General features: G+C 37.7%; 1 protein-coding gene and 1 non-coding gene across 19 annotated transcripts in view; one reads left to right on the forward strand and one right to left on the reverse strand.

Annotated features, from left to right (window-relative positions):
• The window catches only part of CSNK1G1 (casein kinase 1 gamma 1), a 178934-nt gene that overhangs the window by 86448 nt on the left and 74775 nt on the right, over nucleotides 1-17711 (reverse strand). The gene's annotated exons all lie outside the window — the stretch shown is intronic.
• LOC113910629 lies at nucleotides 5720-5823 on the forward strand. The gene has a single exon (XR_003516139.1). It is a non-coding gene; the product is annotated as a U6 spliceosomal RNA (small nuclear RNA).

Below are 17711 nucleotides of genomic sequence, written 5' to 3' on the forward strand. Positions count from 1 at the left end.
GGCATCCCAAGGCAAAGAAACTGTATGAAAAAACAAAAAATCGACAAAGTATATGGTATAGCCTAACAATGATAGGTGGTCTGGGAGGAGATGGACTGTAAGTTGCATCATGAGGTCCAGGATGGAGCAGGAATAGGCAATGAGTGGTTAGGGTAGCAAAAGAGACTAGAAAAGTAAGGCTAGGGCCCCATAAGAAAAATCCTCAATGCCATCTTAAAGTTTAAAACAAAAAGTTTTTGTAGGGTAGTGACATGCTCAGATCTGTGATTTTGAATAACCATTTGTGAGGAAGCATAAACAATGAACTAGAGACCAGGGGTGCCTGGGCAAAACAGCTGGTTAAGCCTCTGACTCTTGGTTTCAGCTCAGATGGTGATCTCAGGGTTGTGAGATCGAGCCCTGCAACGGGCTCTGCACTTAGCACGGAGTCTGCTCTTTCTGCCCCTCCCCTCCGTGCTCTCTCTCTCTCTCTCTCTCTCTATCTCTAAAATAAATAAATAAATCTTTTTTTTAAAAAGAAGCAAAGAAAAATAAGAGACCAAAGGTAGGGGAAAGCATTTGAACACTCAATACCCAGCCTATGCAATATCAGACATCTAACACTCAGTTCTCACCCTGCAGAGACTGTATTCTAGCTCCTCACACAGGGCCTTGCACAGGTGGCTCAATTATTAAATTAATCACATAATGTGATGAGTTAAAAGAGAAATATGAACAGGTTAATACAGGAGCTTGGATGAGGGAGGGTAAAGCATTTGGCCACAAGTGGCATTTGAGGTGAGCCTTGAAGGGCAAAGAGAGGAGACAATAAAGGGTATTTCATCATATATAATAAAATACTAATTTGAGGGTGCCTGGGTGGCTCAGTTGGTTGGGCGACTGCCTTCAGCTCAGGTCATGATCCTGGAGTTCCAGGATCAAGTCCTGCATCGGGCTCCCTGCTCGGCGAGGAGTCTGCTTCTCCCTCTGACCCTCCCTCCTCTCATGTGCTCTCTCTCTCTCATTCTCTCTCTCAAATAAATAAATAAAAATAAAAAATACTAATTTGAATAGTGAGGTGGAAACATGATAGAAAATGTGCAGAATCTGATATACTGTGGGTAGACCAATATGAATGGAACACAAAGTATATGGAGAGAAATGGTGAGAAGTAAAGCCAGAAAGATCCAATAGGGACAGGTGAATAACCTTGAACGCCAGCTTCTTACTCTAAGGTATTCACAACCACACATAGGTGGAGATGTGTCAGGTCATAAGGTACACAACTAAGACACACTTTTCCTAGATCTTCACTTTTCTTTGAAGATTTGGGGAAAATCTTTTTTATAGTTAAGCAAAAGTTATAGAAATTGCACAGATTTCATTTGAAGAAAAAAAATGCAAGAGTTTAAGGAAATCCCAGGCACTTAAGGATGTGCTTCTTCCAGAGTCCAGGGGGGGTCTCACCAATCAGTAGGGAAGCTTTTTCTCATTTTCCCTATGTTCAGCTGGGCAGCCCAGTTTTCACAATGTATTTCACTTTTTACAGTGTGAACCTTCCATCCTCTTGTGAGCCAGGTGATGCCAGGGAGAGAGGTGATTTAGCCAACCAACTGCTTCATATATAGACTTGCCACTAAGTTCTCCGTTTTTACTCCTTCTGCATCCTTACTTTCTGAGTTCTTAGGGTCTCCAATTCTTGAGCTTAACTGGTGTATTTTCTATTACAAACTGGCCTAACCTTTCAATCATCAGCTTTCTCTGAACTAAGTCAGTTGCCACTGAACTATATCGGCTTTCCAGCTTCCAAAATTTTATTAACATATCTCACCTGTTTCCTCTTCTCTCCCACTTTTTTTTTTTTTTTGGTTCTTTGCGGTTTCAAAAAGAATGTTCAACTCATCTTCTTATCCCTAGCAACAAACATAGTATTTGATATGTAATAGGTAACAGATACTAGCGGCAGTGAACCAAATTAACATACAGAGGAGGTTCTGCTGAAAAAGCTCTAGGATAATAAAAAAAAGAAGCCTAGTTTACAATCAGATATGGATAATCCTAAATGCAAATCAGGAGTTTTGACTTCCTTATTCAGCTTGCTGTGAAACCAACAAAGGTCTTGTGCTAAGAGAAAAAGCATAATGGTGAAATACTAATTATTAATCTGGCCTCAAAGTAGAAAATAAAAGAGAGGAGAATACCTAGAAAGAAGATGAAGGGGAAGCTTTGATAGCAAAACATTTAAAAAATAACATCTACCACACACAGTGTGATTATGAGCATTACATGAGTTAGAATATGTGAAAGTACTTTGTAAACTGCAAGGTGCTAGATAAACCTAATTTTTATCTACCTCTTTTATTATTGCAGGGTATGAACCAATATTTCCTGGCAGAAAACGACTTAAAAAATACAATTTATAATCAAGGCATTTCAAAGAAAAAAACTAATAACCTTTGGATTATACGTAAAGATGACGGATAAGAAGAAGAGAAGGATCAAAAATGATGTCTCCACTAGTGGACAACAGAAAAAGAACCAAGAGAGGAAGCACTCTTACACTCTACCATGATGATGCCCCCTTCCAAGTTCCCACTAAACCTAAAGTAATAGACAATTACAAAATATCTCTCAGCTTCAACTTTCATACCTATATAAAAAAATATAATCACAGAAACATAATGAATGAGACAGCCTATGTTAACAAGAAATGTGATGGCTGTTACATCACAAAATGCTGCCTTGTGTTTGCTTACTTTCTCTGGGGGCACCAAGAGAACTGAACACATGTCACCCTCTTACAAAGCAATTATCCTTATTCCTAAGAGGCAATGGAGGTGATTGGATAATTCTCTTGAGCTATGCATCACTCAAATGAATTCCTCTGCCAGAGGGCATCATTAAGACTGAACAGGCCAACACAAAATGCAGCCATGTGGAAAGCTAGACAATCACTCAGCCACTAACCTCCTCAGTGATATACTTACTCAAAAATTTTGCTCTGGAAGAATTACAAAAATAGAGGGTTAAAATCCTGCCCGTTTAAAATGAATGACTGCTTCAGCTGAAATGTATTTATTAAGTATATATATTTAAAACATACCAATAACTGAGAAAGGCAGGCAGTTTAATGGACAGCAAAATACCATCGATGAGATGGCACAATCCCAAGCACTCAAAGCTTTTAGTATCTGTTGCACAAAATCCACAATCCTTCCCACGCTCACTTCCTGGCTATGAGTTCTTTTATTGTTAATGGAAATGAAACTGCATTACATAGTAGTTTCTGGAACTCTACATCTAAACTCAGCCCTTTTGAAGCAGCAGTCCTGGATGTGAGGCTGCCCATAAAACCCACTGCATGAAGACTTCCTATTGCAGTAAGTCACCTACAGAGACAACATTTACCGTAAGCTTCATCAGACACAGCATTATTTCAAAGAACCAGCAGGTTTCAGTTCTCAGAGTCACACTGATAAAGGAACCTACAGCCTCAGGTTCCCAGTTTAGTTAGATCTCCAGCTGTCACATTTTCTTGCCCTAAAGTGAAAGTAGTACATTTATAAATTACTACCTAGAAATTGTAAAAAAAAAAAAAAAAATCCAGCCAAATGAACTTGGGGTACTTTGTGTTAAAACAAGAAACCACTTTTATGTAACTCAGATTGGTTACCATGCCTATTTAGGGCAAAGAGGACGGACTGGCCTAATGCCTCCACCACCCAGAGAACATCTTTTTAAGCAGGCAGTATGATTAGCAGTAAGAAGATAACAAAATGGTAACACAACTTTAAAGAAAAAAGCCACAAGTCTTTTTCATTATTACTAACTTAATTCTACTAGTATATTAGTATAATGTGCAAAAATATTTCCCAAATGGTTAGCAGTTAACAGCAAGAAAAAAATTTCTCGGGGCTCCTGGGTGGCTAAGTCATCAAGCGTCTGCCTTCGGCTCAGGTCATGATCTCAGGGTCCTGGGACTGAGCCCCACATCAGGCTCCCTGTTCAGCAGGAAGTCTGCTTCTCCCTCTCCCACTCCCTTTGCTTGTGTTCCCTCTCTCCCTGTGTCTCTGTCAAATAAATAAATAAAATCTTAAAAAAAAAAAGAATACAGTTTCTCCACGTGCTAAATTTTTTGAAGGACTTACTTAATATCAGTAGTATATTATAGAAAAAACTTACTACATCTTGCTTAACACTTGTAACAGCATAGAGCACGTTTACTATTAATATGCAAAACATGTCTATTTTATTTATTTTAAAGATGTCTATTTTAGACAATATTAAAATGTTTTCTCAACTGCAGGACATGATCCATTAGTGGAGTGTGAAATAAATAAATACAGGAGGTCGTGACCAACATGTTCTTTAAAGAAAAACAGTGTAAAATAAAAAAATACAGTACACCACACTTAGCAAGGGTATTATTTCATGAAATGTTTGCTGCAGATATACATACATATTAAATTGTGTATGCACTGGATCACAATATAATTTATTTTTTTAGTGTGGGTCATAGTCAAAAAAATAAAAGTCATCAATAAAAACCTTCCAGGGACACCTGGCTCGCTCAAGTGGTGGAGCATGTGAGTCTTGATCTCAGGGTCATGAATTCAACCAAAACAACAAGATACCTTTAGAAATAAACCTAACCAAAGAGGTGAAAGACCTGTATTCTGAAAACTGTAAGACACAGATGAAAGAAATTGAAAATAACTCAAAAAAAGGAAAAACGTTCCATGCTCATGGATTGGAAGAACAAATATTGTCAAAATGTCTATACTACTCAAAGCAATCCACACCTTTAAGGAAATCCCTATCAAAATACCAATAGCATTTTTCACAGAGCTAGAACAAACAATCCTAAAATTTATATGGAACCACAAAAGATCCCAAATAGCCATATCAAAAAAAAAAAAAGAAAAGCTGGAGGCATCACAATTCCAGACTTTAGATTATATTACAAAGCTGTAGTAATCAAAACAGTACGGTACCAGCACAAAAATAGACACATAGATCAAAGAAACAGAATAGAGAACCCAGAAATGAAACCACAACTATATAGTCAATTAATCTTTGACAAAGCCAGGGAGAATATCCAATGGGAAAAACACAGTCTCTTCAACAAATGGTGTTGGGAAATTCAGACAGCAACATGCAAAAGAATGAAACGACCACTTTCTTACACCATACACAAAAATCAGTTCAAAATGGATTAAAGCCTTAATGTGAGACTTGAAACCAGGGTCGAGAGATCCTGCCCCACATCAGGCTCCACACTCAGTGCAGAGTCTGCTTGAGATTCTCTGCCTCTCTCTCGCCTTCTGACCTTCCCCCTGATCATACACACACTCTAATAAACAAATAAAATCTTTTTTAAAAAAAGGTATTAGTATTGGGGCACCTGGGTGGCTCAGTCATTAAGTATCTGCCTTCGGCTCAGGTCATGATCCTGGGGTCCTGGGATCGAGGCCCGCATCGGGCTCCCTGCTCAGTGGGAAGCCTGCTTCTCCCTCTCCCACTCCCCCTGCTTGTGTTCCCTCTCTCGCTGTGTCTCTCTGTCAAATAAATAAATAAAATCTTAAAAAAAAAAAGTGTTAGTATCTCTTAAACTCTAACTAGGGAACTCTTATATAAATGAATTTTCCAGATTAGTGACACTCCTTCAATAAAAGTTAAAAAGTAAAATCACTTACAATGAAAATGTTTTTGAAGTTTCAGGCTTCATAAAGAGTATCTGGTGCTCATTTTGGTGGCACATATACCAGAATTGGAATGATACATAGATTAGCATGATTCCTGTGTAAGGATGACATACAAATCTGTGAAGTGCTCCATATTTTTACAAATTTCCAATTATAAAATAAGTAACGGGAATGTAATGTATAGCATGGTGACTACAGTAAATAACACTGTATTGCATATTTATAAGTTGTTCAGAAAGTAAATCTTAAAAGTCCTCATCATAGGAAAAAAAAATTTGTAACTATGTAGGATGAGAGATATTAATTGGACTTACTGTGATGATCATTCTGCAGTATATACAGAAATATCAAATCATTATGTTGTACACCTGAAACTGTTATATGCCAATTACACCTCAATTAAAATAATTTTTTAAGATTTATCTTAGAGAGAAAGTATATAAGTGGGGAGAGGGGCAGAGGGAGAAGGAGAGAGATTCTCAAGCAGACTCCCCAGTGAGCACAGAGGCCAAAATGGGGTTCGATCTCACAACCCATGAAATTATGACCTGAGCCAAAACCAAGAGTCAGATGCTTAACCAACCGAGCCACCAAGGTGCCCCTAAAAATTTTTTTAAGGACAAAATATCTGATTTTTTTTTTTATGAATCTGGTCAAGATGAATAATAGTTATATTACATCACTTGAGTGACACCCTTAAAGGTTACTGAAGTACATAAGGTTATTCTGCCTAGACTGCTCTGTTTTGTGTACTCTGTCCCCTCCCTTGCTATCAGTCAGCTAGTGATTACTTACTGATATATGTAATACCCTTCTCTTGTGTTCCTACTCTACAGGAGACTAAGAAAATAAGCTTGTTAGAAATGCATATAAAGGGGCGCCTGGGTGGCTCAGACGGACGGTTAAGCGCCTGCTTTCGGCTCAGGTCATGATCCCGTGGTCCTGGCATCGAGTCCCGCGTCAGGCTCCCTGCTCAGTGGGGAGCCTGCTTCTCCCTCTGCCTCTGCCTCTCTCTCTCCCTGTCTCTCATGAACAAATAAATGGAATCTTTAAAAAAAAAATGCATATAAAATATGAAGCTTTAAGGAAAAGACGGTAGTTCTAAAATACAGAAACTTTAGGGTACATAGATCCTAAGATACCTATTTTGGCTGCTAAGACATTTTTATTTTTTATTTTATTTTATTTTTTTTAAAGATTTTATTTATTTATTTGAGAGAGAGAATGAGATAGAGAGAGCATGAGAGGGAAGAGGGTCAGAGGGAGAAGCAGACTCCCTGCTGAGCAGGGAGCCCGATGCGGGACTCGATCCCGGGACTCCAGGATCATGACCTGAGCCGAAGGCAGCTGCTTAACCAACTGAGCCACCCAGGCGCCCTGCTAAGACATTTTTAAATTTTTATTGTTCTTTTGGTTTGTTTGCTAGTCTTCAGCTTTGTTCCAGAGAGCTAGAACTTGTTAAGAAAAATGATACCATACGCAGCTTTACTATAACATAGTTAAAAATTTCAGCCAACGTAATTTGTAGTTCTAATTTACCTTAATATACTCTACATAAATTTTTGTGAAAAAAATAATCGAATATTCTGAAAATATAGATATTTTAGAGTATCTGTAGAAAATTGCACTTCTATCATTGATGTATAAATTTCCTGCCCAATATATATAAAACAAAACTAATTTTATCCAGTAAGCTATAGAGGATGTTATATTTCTGATAATAATCTATCTTTATTAAAATGTTTGTGCTATTTACTTACTACAATACTAAAATCTACAAGTAACCAGAAGCCCACTTATATGGTAACAGTTGTGGTAATTCACTTGATGAAAAAGAATACAGCCATTAAACTTATAATCATGAAAATCACATTACCAATTTAGTAAATAAAAAGCAGAATCCCAAAGCATATCCAACTTTGCTTAACCAAAGTGCATATATATGTATATGTGACTATATACATATATGTACATACATATACACATGACAGAACAAAGACTTTGCTCTAATTTTCTGTGATGTTACAGTTCTGTCTACCAAAACAAACAAAAACAATATAAAACTACCTTCATGAATTGGAATTTCTGGATGTTCAAATCCAAACCATCTAATTATTATTTAGATTTTTTAAATTATTTAGATTAATGAATCTCTGAAATAGTTTATAAAATAAAGATAAATAGAAAAAGTAGCATAACAACCTCAAAAAGACATGTTAACTTTTTAGTCTCATGGCAGAAACATTATTCTAAACTACCTAGAAGAGTCCTTTAATCATAGGCACACAGAATTACTTAAAATCACAAAGCATTTACTGTTGAAGCAAAACCACCCAAACTTGAGAAACTCCATTATTCTTAACATACCAGTACCATTGGATAAAAAGACTGTTCTGTGTTTTTTAACAATACAAAAAAATTTGGGGTGCCTGGATGGCTCCGTTGGTTAAGTGTCCAATTTTTTATTTTGCTCAGGTCATGATCTCAGTGTCATGGATCAAGCCCTGCACTGGGCTCTGTGCTCAGCGCAGCATGTGCTTGTCCCTCTCCCTCCCCCCATTTGTGTTCTCTCTCTCTCTCTCTCAAATAAATGAATAAAATCTTTTAAAAATATATAAAAAATTAAATATCTTTCAATTTTTAAAGAAAAATTATACTTTTTTGTGGGAAGGGGGAATGAGATCAGACGTTCCTTATTAATTTATGCTCTCCAGCAAGGGGGAAAGATAAAATGTAACGCCTTTCCAGGGTTTTTTGCTACCTACAGAATAAAGTAAAAACTCTCCATCATGGCCCACACCTAGTCAAGAATGGACTGCTGACATCTCTAGCCTCACTTCCCTTACTGTACCTTATTCAAATACAAAGCTCAGGGCAGAATAAGGTACAATGTTTATAATGTCCTCCTCCACTTCGATTTTACTCTAAATTCCAAAATACATGTTTTGTAAAATTAAGAATAAATAAAAATAATAATTAATTAGCCAATGCTTTCCCTCTTCACCTCCCAGAAAAATCACTGAAGATTAAAGTTGGGAACGGTCCACTATAGAAACTAAAAATGTTACTTAAAGAAAAGATTTTTGGCTATCATTGTATACTTTGTATTTCTTTTCCTAGTAATAGGTAATTGTACTAAATGCCGATGACTATTATCTTTGGAATGAGATATTTATTCTAATGCCCTTTTAACTTTTTTTTTAAAGATTTTATTTATTTATTTGAGAGAGAGAGAATGAGAGAGAGAGAAAGCACATGAGGTGGGGGAGGGTCAGAGGGAGAAGCTGACTCCCTGCCGAGCAGGGAGCCCGATGCGGAACTTGATCCAGGGACTCCAGGATCATGACCTGAGCCGAAAGCAGTCGCTTAACCAACTGAGCCACCCAGGCGCCCACCCTTTTAACTTTTTTATCATCACGTGGTATTTCAACCACATAACTTAAGTGACAAGTGGTGAGATTACATAGTATAGAATGGAAATAATCTGGGATGTCCCAGATCTGGGCTCTGGTTTCAACTGTGTGGTGAACTAGTTTATTTTACCTTGACCAAGGCATTTAGTCTCTAATCTCTCTCATCTTTAAAATGATGAAAGTTGGACTAGGCAACGCCAAGGGTCCTTACAGGTCTAAAACTTAAGTAACTCTTGCTTTTGTTGGTCTGGACTTCATATAGCATTAGTGATGACAACAATCCACTAGCAAATGCTCTTTGTTGATGGTGGTTAAAACAACTACAAATCTACTTAACTACCTAAGCAGCTAAATCACATTTTTATATGTCACTAGAAAATCTCAAAAGTCTGTCAAATAAATGCCTTGCTAAATAAAAACGTATAACACGGAGATATCTGGCTTAACATGGTAGCTAAAAAAGAGACATTTAACTCTATTCCTTTCCAAAACCCCACTGAAATGACCAAAGAAAGAAAGAAAAATAAAGTAGGTGCAAAAACAGCAGACTGGAGATGTCAACCTTCAGAAGAAGTGAACAGACAAGACCTGCGAAAGCTGACATATAACACAGAGGAGGAATCTTAATGTTAAGACTGCCTAATAATATTCATAGAAAGTTTACAATTCCAGGGTGCCTGGGTGGCTCAGCTGGTTAAGCGACTGCCTTCAGCTCAGGTCATGATCCTGGAGTCCCAGGATCGAGTCCCGCATCAGGCTCCCTACTCAGCAGGGAGTCTGCTTCTCCCTCGGACCCTCCCCCCTCTCATGTGCTCTCTCTCTCTCTCATTCTCTCTCTCAAAAAAAATTAAAAAAAAAATTAAAAAAAAAAAAGAAAGTTTACAATTCCACTGGAAACTTGAGAAGAATTAATGAAAGAGGGGAGCCTGGGTGGCTCAGTCATTAAGCGTCTGCCTTTGGCTCAGGTCATGATCCCAGGGTCCTGGGATCGAGCCCCACATTGGGCTCCCTGCTCAGTGGGAGGCCTGCTTCTCCCTCTCCCACTCCCCCTGCTTGTGTTCCCTCTCTCGCTGTGTCTCTCTCTGTCAAATAAATAAATAAAATCTTAAAAAAAAAAAAAGAATTAACCAAAGATATGTGGATAACTAAGAAAATTCTTTAAAAATCAAGTATGAATAATTTTTTTTAGAGATTTTATTTATTTATTTAACAGAGAAAGTGAGAGAGCACAAGCAGGGGGAGCAGCAGAAGGAAGGGAGAAGCAGGCTCCCCACTGAGCAGGGAGCCTGATGCGGGGCTCAATCCCAGGACTCTGGGATCATGACCTGAGCCAAAGGCAGACGCTTAACCATCTGAGCCACCCAGGCGCCCCAAGTATCAATAATTTTTAATTTTGAGGGAAGGGGTTTGGGGACGTACGTGAAAGAAAACATAATAATATAGTGCTCTCGTAGCACAGCTGTGTTTCACAACCATAACACTATAAATGTAGAAAAATAGTTTAAACAAAAAGTATAACATAAGTATATTGGGAGAATGTGGGGAGTGACTGGGATGGTGTATACCAGAAAAATAAAAAAACAATCTTTATAACACTTAGGAAAAAGGAGCTATCCAGAAGACATGGTTTTTTGTGGTTTTTTTTAAAGATTTTATTTATTTGACAGAGAGAGAGACAGCCAGAGAGAGAATACAAGCAGGGAGAGCAGGGGAGGAAGAAGCAGGTTTCCCGCAGAGCAGGGAGCCTGATGCGGGGCTCGATCCCAGGAACCCGGGATCATGACCTGAGCCGAAGACAGACGCTTAACCGACTGAGCCACCCAGGCACCCCTCCAGATTGGTTTTAGCAATCCTGGAAACTTCACCATTAAATTCTCCTGATAAACTAGCCTAGATGCATAATCCTGAAGAATCCTATCTGCAACCCTTCTAAAATTGCTATATTAATGTGATGCATGCAGACTATGTGTCAGTGAATGTGGCTGAAGTGCTTGACTCCTACCATTTTTTGATGGATTATGCTGACAAAAAAATATTCTTCCTCAAGATCTATTAAAGCTGCTTAACCTCAACAACCTCTGTTGAGTTAGAACTAACAGGGTGTAATTCCAAAAGAAATTTAAACTATGATACTACTAAGAACAAGAATTTTATACTTACTTGTAGTTTTTTCAAGAAAATTAAAATGGCTTATTTCTGGAATCATAATTTTAAATCAAATCCCTCCACAACATACTATGGAAGCAAAACAAAGGATACAATCTGTTACACACCTGTGAAGTGGGGCCATTAAACATCCCTTACAGAGGGGGAAAGTATTTTGTCAGATCTACAACTTACTTTGAATGGTGCAAGCACAGACACACATTCACACACTCACACACACAATGTACACACACATCTCCAAAGATATAAAATATATGGGACAAAATATTAACAAGTGGTAAATCTAGGTAATAGTATATTATGGATAATCACCATCCTATTCTTTTTACTTTTTAGTAAAAATATGAAAGTCTTCATACAAGGATGGGAAAAATTAAAACAAAAGTTTAAACAATATTTGTATTATGTATATAAATGCTCACTATGTATCAACCATTGTATTATGTGATTATATACATGATCTGAATTATATCTCCACAACAAATCTGTAAAGTAGATATTATTACTCTTATCTTAAAAAGGGGGGCGGGTGGGACTTGGAAAAGCAATATGACTCCAGAACTCTTACTTTTATTTTTTTTTTAATTTTTTAATTTTTTTTAAATTTTATTTATTTATTCATAAGAGACAGAGACACGGGAAGCCTGCTTCTCCCTCTCCCACTCCCCCGTTTGTGTTCCCTCTCTCGCTGTGTCTCTCTCTGTTAAATAAATAAATAAAATCTTTAAAAAAAAAAACAAAACCCTCAGTATATTGGTGAGAGTCCTGTCTCTTCATTCTTCCTTTCCCATTCTCTCACAGTGGGAAATAAGGGCTCTAAGACCTTGTGGGACACAATATGAAACCAAGAGCTTTAGAAAACATGCATCTGTAAACCGTTAATGATCACAACTGACAAACATAGAACTGGTTGGTAAAAGCTGAAGTTACAAATTCCAATTTAAGTTCATTAGTGATAGATAAGTAATTCAGGTAAGGAAAGAACAACATGCAGAGATGTTGTCATGTACATCCTACTTTAGTCACAGAAATAAGTATCTTATTTTAGAAGCCAGGGAGGAGGGTGTCAAAGGACAAGTTGCTACCCTTGGCCAATTTACTTTTGTCAAAAACATCCTTCTCTGTTAATGTACTTTTGCGTATTTCATCAGATACCAAAGATGAAAAATAGCAAAAAAAAAAAATGAATTCTTTATGCCTCCATTTTCTTATTTGCAAGTAAAAAGATTCTCTAACAATATCCTATTTCACAAGAATATGAAAATTATTAAAATTGTATGCGAGACTGTCTAGTCTAAAGGATCTCCCATTAACCTAGGTACATACCTATTAGGAAGGGGAAAGAAATATCATCTACTTATTCTTGCAAATAAGAAGAAAAACAAGCCATTATTTGTAGACTGTATTAAATGTAGACAACATTTTCTTAATTCTGGAGGAATAGAATCCTTTACAACTTAATGTTTACATGATTCTTTCCAGGCCTGATTCAGAATAATCAAAATTAAAAAAAAAAAAGGCCTCAAAATAGCCCCCATGTTTCTCAATTAATGGAAAACAACTTGCACATTTATTTCCATTCCATTGTATCCTCCAACCTTTTATTCACAATCATCCTTCATCAATCTTCCTTTCTCAAATCTTCAAAATTCCCTTATCTATAGAGGCAATACACAGGTTAAGACTCCACAGAAATAATCTTTCCATTGAGAAACAGGCAAAGGCCACAAAGAAGCAACTCTTAAAAGATACATAAATCAATGTATAAAGACATTTAACTTTACCCGTGAACCTATACACATTTAATAAGACATCATTTTACCCTATCAGACTAGCAGAGATCAAAAGATTCTCAATAATGTTCAAGGTTTTTGAAGGGGTAGGGAAAGAACCACCCATGCACACACATGCAGACACAGGCAGAAAGTAAAGAGAAACCATCTTTCTAGGGGGCAAATTTCCAATATGTAACAAAATCACAAATATGTATATCCTTTGACTCAGAGTGTACACTTCCCAGATTTATCCTAATAAAATAATCAGCCAAGTTTGTACTACAAGGATGTACTACCGGCATCTATTAGGATGCTCAGTACAGTATCATTTATAATATGAAAAAAAACAGAAACAATTTATATGTATATATAATTTGGCTAAATTACAGAATAACTACAGACATTAAAAATGAATGATCTAGAGGTGCCTGAGTGGCTCAGTTTGTTAAGCATCCGACTCTTGCTTTTGGCTCAGGTCATCTCAGGGTCATGAGATGGAGCTGATATAGGGCTTCGTGCTGGGCGTGGAGTTTTTTTTTTTTTTTAATTTTATTTATTTTTGACAGAGAGAGAGAGAGCACAAGCAGAGGAAGCAGCAGGAAGAGGCAGAGGGAGAAGCAGACTCCCTGCGGGGCTCGATCCCAGGACCCTGAGATCATGACCTGAGCCAAAGGCAGACGCTTAACTGTCTTGAGCCACCCAGGCACCCCATGGGCATGGAGTTTTCTTAAGATTCTTTCTCTCCCTGCTCCCCTGCCATCTCTCGTGTGTGCATGCATGCTCGCTCTCAAAAAAAAGAATGCTATTTTTTATTTTTTTTTTAAGATTTTTATTTATTTATTTGACAGAGAGAGAGACAGACACAGAGAGAGCACAAGCAGGGGGAGCAGTAGAGGGAGAGGGAGAAACAGGCTCTCCACTGAGCAGGGAGCTAGATGTAGGTAGGGCTCGATCCCAGTACCCTGGAATCATGACCTGAGCCAAAAGGTAGACGCTTAACCTACTGAGCCACCCAGGTGCCCCAAGAATGATCTATATTTAAATTGAAAAAAGAAATCCGTGCTATATTAAGTGATAAAAATACATTTATAGTACAATTTGATTACATTTCTAATATGTCCTGATATACATTATAGAAAATTAAATTAATTTAATAAAATTAGTGGTTATCTTCAGAAAAACATTTTTTTTAAAGATTTTATTTTTAAGGAATCTCTACACCCAACGTGGGGCTCCAACTCACAACTCCGAGATCAAGAGTTGCATGCTTCACCAACTGAGCCAGTCAGATGTCCCTGGAGAAAGTTCTAAAGTAAAATTTGAAAAACCTCTTCTGACTTTCCAACCTCTCTACTCTTCAAGCTCTTCCTCTTCCAGCATCCCTTAAATGTACCTTTCTCCCACTCATACCAACGCCATAAAGTAGTGACTGTGTGTCTATTAACACCTACATGGTGATGATCTCCTAATCCCTATCAAGCCTAAACTTTTCTTAGTCTCATATTCACATTTTTGCATATGTGCTGCACACTCCTCAAAGTCAATATATTAACAAACTCTATTTCCTATTTCCATTAAAAGTTTCTTCATTCACTTGGTCTCTCCAAGCTGGCAAACTCCGTCATCTTTGAAAGCTACCCCTCAAACACCTGGTGGTCAAATCCTGCCTACAATCTACTTCTGAAATTTCTCCCTCATTCATCCCTTCCTTTCATCTCACTGCCATTTTCAGAGCTAAGACCTAAGGCAGGTCTGGCCATTTCTGACTTGGACTATAAAGCCAAACAAACATTTCTTAAGTACCCATTAACATTTCTTAAATACACATTATATGCCATACACAGTAAAAGGAGCTGAGAATATAAAGATTAATGAAGCAAAGTACAACCATCAGGCTAATTTTGAGGCAGAGAGATGGGGGAAGATAATACAATGTGACAAGTTTTATAATTAGAGCAAAATCCACAAGATGTCAATCTCTTTTTTATCTGATCTAATCTTACAACTACCTGAATAATCCTTCTATCTAGAATAGAAACCAGATCATGTCACTCTTCTGTTGTAAAACCCTTGATGATTCTATCCACTGCCTACAGGATAAAGTCCAAATGCTTTAATACCATCCAAACACTTCACAATCTGGCCCCAACCTACCTAATAGAGTCATCTATGACTTTTTTTACTTCACATCCATTAACCCAGTCATGTTGCTGGGTTAACTAGTTGCTACTCTGATAATGTTTTGTGCTCCTACTGCTGGAGAGCCCTTCTTCCTTGTGCCCACCAGTGGAAGTCTTGTCCTATTCTCAAATAATACTTCCTTTCTGAAACCTCTATTAACTGCTGCCAAAGCAGTTTTTAATATGATCTATTATAACACTTATCACTCCATGTTATAATTTGTTTTTTTCTTTCTACCAGTAGACTGTGAGACAAATTCTTAAGGATGGAAACTACATTTTGTTATTCTTTCTATCTTTCCCAAAGTCTAGTAAAATAGTAATTATTCAAGAAATGTTTGTTAAGGGACGCCTGCGTGGCTCAGTTGTTAAGCGTCTGCCTTCGGCTCAGGTCATGATCCCAGCGTCCTGGGATCGAGCCCCACATCGGGCTCCCTGCTCCACGGGAAGCCTGCTTCTCCCTCTACCACTCCTCCTGCTTGTGTTCCTTCTCTGGCTTTGTCTCTCTCTGTCAAATAAATAAATAAAATCTTAAAAAGAAAGAAAGAAATGTTTGTTAAGGGGCGCCTGGGTGGCTCAGTCGTTAAGCGTCTGCCTTCGGCTCAAGTCATGATCCCAGGGTCCTGGGATCAAGCGCCACATCGAGCTCCCTGCTCAGCGGGGAGCCTGCTTCTCCCTCTCCCCTCTGCTCCTGCTCTCTCTCTCACTCTCTCTCAAATAAATAATAAAATCTTAAAAAAAGTTTGTTAAATGAACGATGGGGTAGAAACAGATTTGCAGAGAACCAAAATTTACTAACATTGCATTATTTTCTTTGTTTCTCTATCTAGAAACCAGAGGTCTACCTAAATCCAGTGGTACTAAGGCCACTACCTACCACCAGGAGCCTGAAGGAGGCTATGTTTTTTTCTCTGTCTTTCTATTCATCTGGCTATCTATCCATCCCACGGATTAACAACAGTAAATAACACAGATAGAATCCCCACCCTCCAAGGGGGTTATATTCAAGTAAGGAGAGACAATTAACAGGTAAACAAACATGCAAAAAATCATTTCAGATAGTGACCAATGTGGTGACTAAAATAGTGTTTGATGGGATAGAATTTAGCTAGGGGAGAAATGTGCCATTTTAAATGGAGGTAGGGGAGAAATCACTGAAGGTTTCTCTGAGAAGGTAACAAAAGGTAAAGCCTGAAGGATGAGAAGCAACTACCTAAGCAAAATTTGGGGGAAGAATTCTGCAGCAGAAGGAACTTTAAATGCCAAAGCTCTGAAGCAGAAATGCATCTGGCTGTTTGAGGGGCAGAGAGACAGTGTGGCTAGAGAAAGAAACGAATGTGGAGAAGAAAGCATGGCTTTGTAGGTGGTAGCCTTGGTGAAGGCCCATCTGCACCTGCCTTGAGTTCAGAATCTCTAGTTTTTATCTTCTGTTGTCTGCACAATCTCCTACTTACTAATAGCACAGGCAAAGAGCAGTGGAATGGAGTATATAGCATACCCTATTGTTAGGAAGATGTCAAATGATTCTGGAAGTACCTTTTCTGGTTTTTGTTGATAAAAAGTATTCCTAGATACAATGTCATGACAATATGGTCCCAGGGATAATAAAAACCTGGTAAGTACACAAGACTAAAACCACTTCAAAAGAAAGGTCTTTCTACTGACTACAAGGCAAGCCAAAATGAGAACTCCCAAAATTATCCTAAATTCATATAAGGAAATAAAACACAACACTCTACTACTCTGAAATACAGATGGGCTATATATTTATCCTTTTAACTCAGTAAGTTTTTCTATTCCTATGTAAACTTAAAGATCATCTAATACAAATCTAGACTTAAGTAATTAAACAAGACAGATTTCTAGTTTTCACTGACTAAAGTTGTTCTTTACCTTTAGAGAAATCAAACAATTTTATGATGTTCTGAGAAAGCAAGAATTTATATGCATCAAACTGCCTCTCAGTAGTAATTCTGTGGATGATTATGTCATAATCTATTTAATTCAAGTTACTACTGTGATGTTAGAGCAAAGTCAATCCATTACATAAATGAATATTCACAAAACTAGCTGCTAAAACAACTCAGTAGTTGCTAGGAACTCAAGCAGTGTGAAATTACACATCTTACTCCTCTTCTCAGTAGCATCTGCTATATTTGCTAACTCGAACATCACTAAATATAAAGAGCCTTCCATTACACTAGTCAGGTCTTAAAATTCCAGGCTACTGGCCTTCTACCAGTAAAAATAAATTCATACTCAGCATCCTTAAATTCAACTGTGCACTCAGTGATCTCTTCCCTAGTGTAGTGATGCTTCCCTGATTCTCTCTATGAGGGACCAGAGACAACATTTTTTCCTTCTTCTTTTGAAGATCAGAAATAGCAGAGGTGACAAGCAATAATCATCTTACCCTCCCACACTCCTGTTCCCCCAAGGGCCAGAGTCTCTTACAATGGGTCTTCATAATAATCCATACCCATAACAGCTATG

This window comes from Zalophus californianus, chromosome 6 (genome assembly GCF_009762305.2).
Source record: "Zalophus californianus isolate mZalCal1 chromosome 6, mZalCal1.pri.v2, whole genome shotgun sequence".
NCBI classification, from domain to species: domain Eukaryota; kingdom Metazoa; phylum Chordata; class Mammalia; order Carnivora; family Otariidae; genus Zalophus; species Zalophus californianus.